Raw genomic sequence first — 10,962 nt, forward strand, 5'->3', positions numbered from 1 at the left:
TGTATAATGAAAGGAGGGTGGTTGGATGTATAATGAAAGGAGAGGGGTTGGGTGTATAATGAAAGGAGGGTGGTTGGGTGTATAATGAAAGGAGAGGGGTTGGGTGTATAATGAAAGGAGGGTGGTTGGGTGTATAATGAAAGGAGGGTGGTTGGGTGTATAATGAAAGGAGGGTGGTTGGGTGTATAATGAAAGGAGGGTGGTTGGATGTATAATGAAAGGAGGGTGGTTGGGTGTATAATGAAAGGAGGGTGGTTGGATGTATAATGAAAGGAGAGGGGTTGGGTGTATAATGAAAGGAGGGTGGTTGGGTGTATAATGAAAGGAGGGTGGTTGGGTGTATAATGAAAGGAGGGTGGTTGGATGTATAATCAAAGGAGGGTGGTTGGGTGTATAATGAAAGGAGGGTGGTTGGATGTATAATGAAAGGAGAGGGGTTGGGTGTATAATGAAAGGAGGGTGGTTGGGTGTATAATGAAAGGAGGGTGGTTGGGTGTATAATGAAAGGAGGGTGGTTGGATGTATAATGAAAGGAGGGTGGTTGGGCGTATAATGAAAGGAGGGTGGTTGGGTGTATAATGAAAAGAGGGTGGTTGGGTGTATAATGAAAGGAGGGTGGTTGGGCGTATAATGAAGGTGGTTGGGTGTATAATGAAGGTGGTTGGGTGTATAATGAAGGTGGTTGGTATAATGAAAGGAGGGTGGTTGGGTGTATAATGAAAAGAGGGTGGTTGGGTGTATAATGAAAAGAGGGTGGTTGGGTGTATAATGAAAAGAGGGTGGTTGGGTGTATAATGAAAGGAGGGTGGTTGGGCGTATAATGAAGGTGGTTGGGTGTATAATGAAGGTGGTTGGGTGTATAATGAAGGTGGTTGGTATAATGAAAGGAGGGTGGTTGGGTGTATAATGAAAAGAGGGTGGTTGGGTGTATAATGAAAGGAGGGTGGTTGGGCGTATAATGAAGGTGGTTGGGTGTATAATGAAGGTGGTTGGGTGTATAATGAAGGTGGTTGGGTGTATAATGAAGGTGGTTGGTATAATGAAAGGAGGGTGGTTGGGTGTATAATGAAAAGAGGGTGGTTGGGTGTATAATGAAAGGAGGGTGGTTGGGTGTATAATGAAAAGAGGGTGGTTGGGTGTATAATGAAAGGAGGGTGGTTGGGTGTATAATGAAAAGAGGGTGGTTGGGTGTATAATGAAAGGAGGGTGGTTGGGCGTATAATGAAAGGAGGGTGGTTGGGTGTATAATGAAAAGAGGGTGGTTGGGTGTATAATGAAAGGAGGGTGGTTGGATGTATAATGAAAGGAGAGGGGTTGGGTGTATAATGAAAGGAGGGTGGTTGGGTGTATAATGAAAAGGGTGGTTGGGTGTATAATGAAAAGGTGGTTGGATGTATAATGAAGAGGGTGGTTGGTATAATGAAAGGAGGGTGGTTGGGTGTATAATGAAAAGAGGGTGGTTGGGTGTATAATGAAAGGAGGGTGGTTGGGCGTATAATGAAGGTGGTTGGGTGTATAATGAAGGTGGTTGGGTGTATAATGAAGGTGGTTGGGTGTATAATGAAGGTGGTTGGTATAATGAAAGGAGGGTGGTTGGTTGTATAATGAAAAGAGGGTGGTTGGATGTATAATGAAAAGAGGGTGGTTGGGTGTACAATGAAAGGAGGGTGGTTGGGCGTATAATGAAGGTGGTTGGGTGTATAATGAAGGTGGTTGGGTGTATAATGAAGGTGGTTGGGTGTATAATGAAGGTGGTTGGTATAATGAAAGGAGGGTGGTTGGGTGTATAATGAAAAGAGGGTGGTTGGGTGTATAATGAAAGGAGGGTGGTTGGGCGTATAATGAAGGTGGTTGGGTGTATAATGAAAGGAGAGGGGTTGGGTGTATAATGAAAGGAGGGTGGTTGGGTGTATAATGAAAGGAGAGGGGTTTGGTGTATAATGAAAGGAGGGTGGTTGGGTGTATAATGAAAGGAGGGTGGTTGGGTGTATTATGAAAGGAGGGTGGTTGGATGTATAATGAAAGGAGGTTGGTTGGGCGTATAATGAAAGGAGGGTGGTTGGGTGTATAATGAAAAGAGGGTGGTTGGGTGTATAATGAAAGGAGGGTGGTTGGGCGTATAATGAAGGTGGTTGGGTGTATAATGAAGGTGGTTGGGTGTATAATGAAGGTGGTTGGTATAATGAAAGGAGGGTGGTTGGGTGTATAATGAAGGTGGTTGGGTGTATAATGAAGGTGGTTGGTATAATGAAAGGAGGGTGGTTGGGTGTATAATGAAAAGAGGGTGGTTGGATGTATAATGAAAAGAGGGTGGTTGGGTGTATAATGAAAGGAGGGTGGTTGGGCGTATAATGAAGGTGGTTGGGTGTATAATGAAGGTGGTTGGGTGTATAATGAAGATGGTTGGGCGTATAATGAAGGTGGTTGGGCGTATAATGAAGGTGGTTGGGTGTATAATGAAGATGGTTGGGCGTATAATGAAGGTGGTTGGGTGTATAATGAAGGTGGTTGGGCGTATAATGAAGGTGGTTGGGCGTATAATGAAGGTCGTTGGGTGTATAATGAAGGTGGTTGGGCGTATAATGAAGGTGGTTGGGCGTATAATGAAGGTGGTTGGGCGTATAATGAAGGTGGTTGGGTGTATAATGAAGGTGGTTGGGCGGATAATGAAGGTGGTTGGGCGGATAATGAAGGTGGTTGGGTGTATAATGAAGGTGGTTGGGCGGATAATGAAGGTGGTTGGGCGGATAATGAAGGTGGTTGGGTGTATAATGAAGGTGGTTGGGCGGATAATGAAGGTGGTTGGGTGTATAATGAAGGTGGTTGGGCGTATAATGAAGATGGTTGGGCGTATAATGAAGGTGGTTGGGCGTATAATGAAGGTGGTTGGGCGTATAATGAAGGTGGTTGGGTGTATAATGAAGATGGTTGGGCGGATAATGAAGGTGGTTGGGCGGATAATGAAGGTGGTTGGGCGGATAATGAAGGTGGTTGGGCGGATAATGAAGGTGGTTGGGCGGATAATGAAGGTGGTTGGGCGGATAATGAAGGTGGTTGGGTGTATAATGAAGGTGGTTGGCTGTATAATGAAGATGGTTGGGCGTATAATGAAGGTGGTTGGGCGTATAATGAAGGTGGTTGGGCGGATAATGAAGGTGGTTGGGCGGATAATGAAGGTGGTTGGGCGGATAATGAAGGTGGTTGGGCGGATAATGAAGGTGGTTGGGCGGATAATGAAGGTGGTTGGGTGTAACATGTATCAACCTAAAGGTTGTGTGTTCACATCATCACAGACAACTTCAGCATTTTAGCTAATTAGCAACTTTTCAACAACTTACTACTTTTTAGCTACTTAGCATGTTAGCTAACCCTTCCCCTCACCCTACTGTACATAGGGCTAGGGGAAGTACATATTGTACATTTTGTAATTTCCTTACATATTGTACGTTTAGCAAATTCATAACATATTGTACATTTTGTAAATTCGTAACATTTCATACGAATTGTAATTCGGAACATATCACATGAAATGAATGATGGACATCCACAAATGAATACATACCATACGAAACGTAACATATCCATACTAAATGGAGTATATCGGATTTATCTACAGAATAATACAAAATGCTCTGAGACCAGGTTGAGTATCTACATAGCACAAGCAGCAGGCAGGCTGATCAAGCTTGTCATCCACATGTCATCCAGCTTGATCCCAGGAACGGTAGTTGCTGCTTTTGCAACAGCTAATGGGGATCCTAATAAAATAACAAATAACAAATGTTCATATTCAGACTGGACCCATCTCTACAGCAATCACCATGACTAGTTAATACGATGAGGAAGAAATGTACTGTATTCACACTCCCAACAATATAAGATGCTAGCTAATTATTGTTCTGTGGAATTCTGGGACTTCAAACAAAAGGTGTCTGCTTATCTTTGTGAATCAATGTGATTGTTACAGGGACTTTATGTCTCATCAGAGGGGACTGAGGTCAGATAGTGACATCATGCCCTGACATCATGCATTCGCTCAACTACAACTATTACTAATATTTACTATGTCAAATATGAGATTGTATCATTACAGTACTGACTACACACAGGGAGGGGCTGAAATATACTTCTGGGATCATAACTCATGCAAACGAACCACTCCTTACTGATGCCATTATAGTGATCAGTGATCTGAGATGTCACCATCCCATCTCACACCCACTCACTGTCCATTAGTATGATACAAAATGATTTTCCAATCTGTCCCATTAAACGATAGCTGGCGTGGTGCTCTGAGTCTGGATGGACCCATTGGAGATGATTCATTATTAAAACAATCATTAGCACTGGCTAGCGTTAGCTCCTTTTATTGATCACTCACACTCACTGACGAGCAGGCTGCTGGAGCAGCAGTCACTGAGGGGGGAGGAGGGGGTAAGTAAGTACCCTGATTATCTGTCACCCAAATGAAGAGTACCACTCCTGTTTGATGCTACCAGGCATAACTCTTACAGGATGGATGGTGAGCTGTCTGTCTCCAGTGTGTCTTACACTGCTACTCTGCTCAAACATATAATTAACTCTGGGCTCATTTGTTCAGATCAATGGCTACAGGTCACTGGAGCCTAGAGCTGGATATCAGTGTGGGCACAGCTCTCAGCGCTAGGGGTCTAATGGGTTATCATTATGGCCATCTGCATACAGTAGGTGTTCCTATCTTATGCAAACATAGGTAGCTACAGTTTTTATTAGATCAAAATAATAAAAGTTAGTCTGGGTCTTTGAAAAGCACTATTCAAAATACTATAACATCCTGATCTAAATATATCAATCAAACTCAAATCCGAGCACGATGGAAATCATATTTGGTAACGACAAAAAAACTCCCTGCCAGCGTTTGAGAGGTGAGATCAATGGTGCACGTCTAACGTGGGTGTTCCTCTAGTGAGGCGACACTGCATGACTTCTAAAGCAGGGCCATGGTAGAGCACAACACTAATGATGCTGTTCCTCAGCCTGGGTAGGAAGGAGAGGCAGGAGATGCAGCAGCCCACTAGTCTCTCTGTCTCTATTTCTGCACTCTGATACAATGATACATATACAGATATACAGACAGAGGTAGAGAGGCTTTGGCTGGAGCCTGCTGTCTGATAGACAAGCCTGTGGGCTTCAGTGCAGGGAGTGTGGTGTGTGTGTTTGTGTATGTGTGCGTGTATGTGTATGTGTATGTGTATGTGTGTGTGTGTGCGTGTGCGTGTGCGTGTGCGTGTGCGTTTGTGTGTGTGTGTGTGTGTGTGTGTGTGTGTGTGTGTGTGTGTGTGTGTGTGTGTGTGTAGGTGTGTAGGTGTGTAGGTGTGTGAGGGTGCGCGTGTGTATGGTTGAATGTTTGTGGTTGTATGAGTGTGTGTAGCCTCTGGGGCTGGGTTTGTGGAGCATGGTGTGGGTATGCTGTGTGGGTTGATTTGCTTGTAGATGTTTTTAGCAAATACGCTTTTTGACATGATGCCAAGGGGGCACCACTGCTAACCTCTTCTTTGTTAATGTCAACGCTGCAAAACACTTCTTCACATTCTTCATAACAGTTCAAGTACAGCCCCATGTCAAAATGAAAAGATAATGGATGTTTGAAGTTCTCTGACTATTTCTGTTTTCATATCTGCTCTGGTATATATACACCGAGTGAACAAAAACTGATCTTTCCATGACATAGACTGACCAGGTGAATTCAGGTGAAAGCTATGATCCCTTATTGATGTCACCTGTTAAATCCACTTCAATCAGTGTAGATGAAGGGGAGGAGACGGGTTAAAGAAGGATTTTTAAGCCTTGAGACATGGAGTGTGTGTGTTTGCTATTCAGAGGGTGAATGGGCAAGACAAAATATTTACCGTAAATTCCAGACTATAAGCCGCAACTTTTTTCCCAGTTTTGAACCTCGCGGCTTAAAACCTCTTAGGGCTAGGGGGCAGTATTTACACCGCCGGAAAAAAAACGTACCCGATTTAATCTGGTTACTACTCCTACCCAGTAACTAGAATATGCATATACTTATTAGATATGGATAGAAAACACCCTAAAGTTTCTAAAACTGTTTGAATGGTGTCTGTGAGTATAACAGAACTCATATGGCAGGCAAAAACCTGAGAGATTCCTTTACAGGAAGTGGCCTGTCTGACCATTTATTGGCTTTCTTTGACATCTCTTTCCAAAACAAAGGATCTCTGCGGTAACGTGACACTTCCCACGGCTCCCATAGGCTCTCAGAGCCCGGGAAAAAGCTGAATGTCGTCATTCCAGCCCCAGGCTGAAACACATTATCGCCTTTGTCAAGTGGCCGATCCGGGGACAGTGGGCTTAGGCGCGTGCACTGGTCGCCCCCGTCTTTCTTTTTTTTCCTCTATTTACCGAAACGCAGATTCCCGGTCGGAATATTATCGCTTTTTTACGAGATAAATTGCATAAAAATTTATTTTAAACAGCGGTTGACATGCTTCGAAGTACAGTAATGGAATATTTAGATTTTTTTTGTCACGAAATGCGCCATGCTCGTAACCCTGATTTACCATTTCGGATAGTGTCTAGAACGCACGAACAAAACGCCGCTGTTTGGATATAACGATGGATTATTTGGGACCAAACCAACATTTGTTATTGAAGTAGAAGTCCTGGGAGTGCATTCTGACGAAGAACAGCAAAGGTAATAACATTTTTGTTATAGTAAATCTGATTTTGGTGAAGGCTAAACTTGCTGGGTATCTAAATAGCTAGCCCGTGATGGCTGGGCTATGTACTTAGAATATTGCAAAATGTGCTTTCACCAAAAAGCTATTTTAAAATCGGACATATCGAGTGCATAGAGGAGTTCTGTATCTATAATTCTTAAAATAATTGTTATGCTTTTTGTGAACGTTTATCGTGAGTAATTTAGTAAATTGTTAGTAAATTCCCCGGAAGTTTGCGGGGGTATGCTAGTTCTGAATGTCACATGCTAATGTAAAAAGCTGTTTTTTGATATAAATATGAACTTGATTGAACAAAACATGCATGTATTGTATAACATAATGTCCTAGGGTTGTCATCTGATGAAGATCATCAAAGGTTAGTGGTGCATTTAGCTGTGGTTTGGGTTTATGTGACATTATATGCTAGCTTGAAAAATGGGTGTCTGATTATTTCTGGCTGGGTACTCTGCTGACATAATCTAATGTTTTGCTTTCGTTGTAAAGCCTGCCTTTTTGAAATCGGACAGTGTGGTTAGATAAAGGAGAGTCTTGTCTTTAAAATGGTGTAAAATAGTTATATGTTTGAGAAATTGAAGTAATAGCATTTTTAAGGTATTTGAATATCGCGCCACGGGATTAGACTGACTGTTGCGTAGGTGGGACGATTTGGTGCCACCTACCCTAGAGAGGTTAAACAATGACGCGGCTAATATATGGATTTTTCCCGCTTTAAAAAATAATTTCTCCAAAAAAACACATTCTGTGACGTGCTCAGTTTTTTGGCGGCATGAAGCTTTCATTAGACCAATGAAATTGCCGAACGGGTTAAGGTCAAACAACTTTTTCTTTACTGTTTAGATTAAATCGAGCGCTCTCAAACTTCCCATCATTCTGATTACGGTAGTCATTTTGTCACCCTCATCATGGCAAAGACACGGAGAAATGCATATGATGCAGCTTTCAAGTTGAAGGCGATTGATCTGGCTGTTGGAAAAGGAAATAGAGCTGCTGCACGGGAGTTTGGTCTTAATGAGTCGATGATAAGACGTTGGAAACAGCAGCGTGAGGAATTGACTCAGTGCAAAAAGACAACTAAAGCTTACTGCTAATTTTGTATTTTTTGTTACAAGCCGTGTTTCGTTAAAGCCTATTTATTTTTATTACAAACCGTGTTTCGTTAAAGCCTATTTATTTTTGTTACAAACCGTGTTTCGTTAAAGCCTATTTATTTTTGTTACAAGCCGTGTTTCGTTAAAGCCTATTTCTTTTTGTTACAAGCCGTGTTTCGTTAAAGCCTATTTATTTTTGTTACAAACCGTGTTTCGTTAAAGCCTATTTATTTTTGTTACAAGCCGTGTTTCGTTAAAGCCTGTGTAAAGTTCATTTGTTTCAATGTACCGGTAGGCACCTGCGGCTTATAGACATGTGCGGGTTATTTATGTTAAATTTTTTAATTTTTTTTATTCAGTGGGTGCGGCTTATATTCAGGTGCGCTTAATAGTCCGGAAATTACGGTAAGTGCCTTTGAACGGGGTATGGTATAGATGCCAGCTACACCAGTTTGAGTGTGTCAAGAACTGCAACGCTGCTTGGTTTTTCACACTCAATAGTTGCCCGTGTGTATCAAGAATGGTCCACCACCCAAAGGACATCCAACTTGACACAACTGTGGAAAGCATTGGAGTGGACATGGGCCAGCATCCTTGTGGAACAAGTTTGACACCTTGAACTGAGGCTGTTCTGAGGGGAAAAGGGTGTGCAACTCAATATTAGGAAGGTGTTCCTAATGTTTTGATCACTCAGTGTGTATAGTATCTGTGTGTGTGTGTTGCTCTGTTTGGAACATGTTGAAGTATGTTCCACCCTGATGTCTTGTTATTTAAAGACAGTATGCATGTGAGAGAGGGGGAATTGAGAGAGTCTGTGGGTGTAGGTGCACATATGTGATTATGTGTGTGTGTGTGTGTGTGTGTGTGTGTGTGTGTGTGTGTGTGTGTGTGTGTGTGTGTGTGTGTGTGTGTGTGTGTGTGTGTGTGTGTGTGTGTGTGTGTGTATTCCAGTGAGTGTAGCGATGTGTGTGTGTCTCTGAGCCCCGGGATTAAAGAGGGTAAATGCTGTGTGATTGCTACCTGTGGGCTACAGAAAGAAGTCAATTTCCCCCTTTGGCAGCTGAATACAGCCAATCAGGTGAATGGTGCTGTGTGTAATGTCTATGGTGCCCAGAGGAACAGGCTTTAGTCAGAAACAGCCTCAGCCCCTCCACTCTGGGATTCACCATTCAACCTCTACATGAGTGGGGGCTAAACACGCTACTCACCTGCACACATGCAAACATACTGTATGCACGTACATGCAAGCACACATGTTCACACACGAACATGCATATGAGGGTGGGTGAGGGTGGGGATGAGGGTGGGGGTGACGGTGGGGGTGGGGGTGAGGGTGGGGATGAGAGTTGGGGTGGGGGTGAGGGTGGGGATGAGAGTTGGGGTGGGGGTGAGGGTGGGGATGAGGGTGGGGATGGGGATGAGAGTTGGGGTGGGGGTGAGGTTGGGGATGGGGATGAGGGTGGGGATGAGGGTGAGGGTGTGGGTGGGGATGGGGATGAGGGTGGGGATGAGGGTGGGGATGGGGATGAGGGTGAGGGTGGGGATGGGGATGAGGGTGTGGGTGGGGGTGGGATGAGGGTGGGGGGTGGGGATGAGGGTGAGGGTGTGGGTGGGGGTGGGGGTGGTGATGAGGGTGGGGGGTGAGGGTGGGGGTGGGGATGAGGATGAGGGTGGGGGTGGGGGTGAGGGTGAGGGTGGGGGTGGGGATGAGGGTGGGGTGAGGGTGAGGGTGAGGGTGGGGTGGGGGTGGGATGAGGGTGGGGATGAGTGTGTGGAGGACTTGCGTCAGACATAAGGGTTTAGCATCAAACATCATTCACTCACACTGATAATGACTGATGTAGAGAGAAACAGTAGGAGAGAAGAAGAGAGCGATAGATGAAAAGGGAATTGAGTAAGGAGATAAGGACACAGATAGAGAGAGAGAGAGAGAGAGAGAGAGAGAGAGAGAGAGAAGAAAAGGGAATCGAGTGAGACGATAAGGACAGAGAGAGATAAAGAGAGTAGTGTCTGAAGGAGGACAGCATGCCTCTGTCTGTGTTGTGTCTCAGTCTTAATGATGTCCAGATTCAACTTTTTCAGACAGAGCCTCTGCAGTGACAGACTAGTATTGGTGCAACCCTGTGTTAAAATATCTCTTTCAGTTTAACAAGACTGTCGCTATGCTACAAAAATCCCATTCTCATTAACTTCTTTGGGATAGGGGGCAGTATTTTCACATCCGGATGAAAACCATGCCCAAATTAAACTGCCTGTTACTCAGGCCCAGAAGCTAGGATATTCATATAATTGGTAGATTTGGATGGAAAACACTCTGCAGTTTCTGTTATACTCACAGAATGATGTCTGTGAGTATAACAGAATTTATTTGGCAGGTGAAACCCCGAGGACAAACCAACCAAGATTAGTTTTTTTTGTGGTCACTCTCTTTTCAATAGTTTTCTTTGGGAACCTAGATTTCTAAGGCAGTTGCTTGCAGTTCCTATCGCTTCCACTGGATGTCAACAGTCTTTAGAAATCGGTTTATGTTTTTCCTTTGTGTAATGAAGAAGTAAGACTGTCCAGAATGAGGCTCGAGGGAAGTGTACTGTTTGATAGAGGCGCATGACCAGAAAGCACGCTCCACATTGTTTTCCTCCGGTATTGAACGCTGTTTATGCAGTCTAAAATTTGATTGATTATTTACGTTAAAAAATACCTAAAGTTGTTTTAGGAAAGTTGTTTGAAATGTTTGGACAAAGATTATAGGTAACTAATGAGATATTTTGTAGTCATGTGGCGCGAGTTGGAACCGGTGTTTTTCTGGATCAAACGCGCCAAATAAATGGACATTTTGGATATATAACAACGGAATTAATCGAACAAAAGGACCATTTGTGATGGTTATGGGACAGACATATTGGAGTGCCAACAGAAGAAGATCTTCAAAGGTAAGGCATGCATTATATGTTATTTCTGACTTTTGTGTTGTGCCTGGCGGGTTGAATTCTGATTGTCTGTGTTTGTTTGATGGGGTGCTGTCTTCAGATAATAGCATGGTTTGCTTTCGCCATAAAGCCTTTTTGAAATCAGGCACTGTGGTTGGACTAACAAGAAGTATATCTTTAAAATGGTGTATAATACTTTGTATG

General features: G+C 43.6%; 1 protein-coding gene across 3 annotated transcripts in view; it reads right to left on the reverse strand.

Moving 5' to 3' along the window:
* Positions 1-10,962, reverse strand: part of LOC106568183 (netrin receptor UNC5C) — a 230,403-nt gene that overhangs the window by 93,679 nt on the left and 125,762 nt on the right. The window lies entirely within an intron of this gene.

This window comes from Salmo salar, chromosome ssa13 (assembly GCF_905237065.1).
Source record: "Salmo salar chromosome ssa13, Ssal_v3.1, whole genome shotgun sequence".
Taxonomy (NCBI): Eukaryota; Metazoa; Chordata; class Actinopteri; order Salmoniformes; family Salmonidae; genus Salmo; species Salmo salar.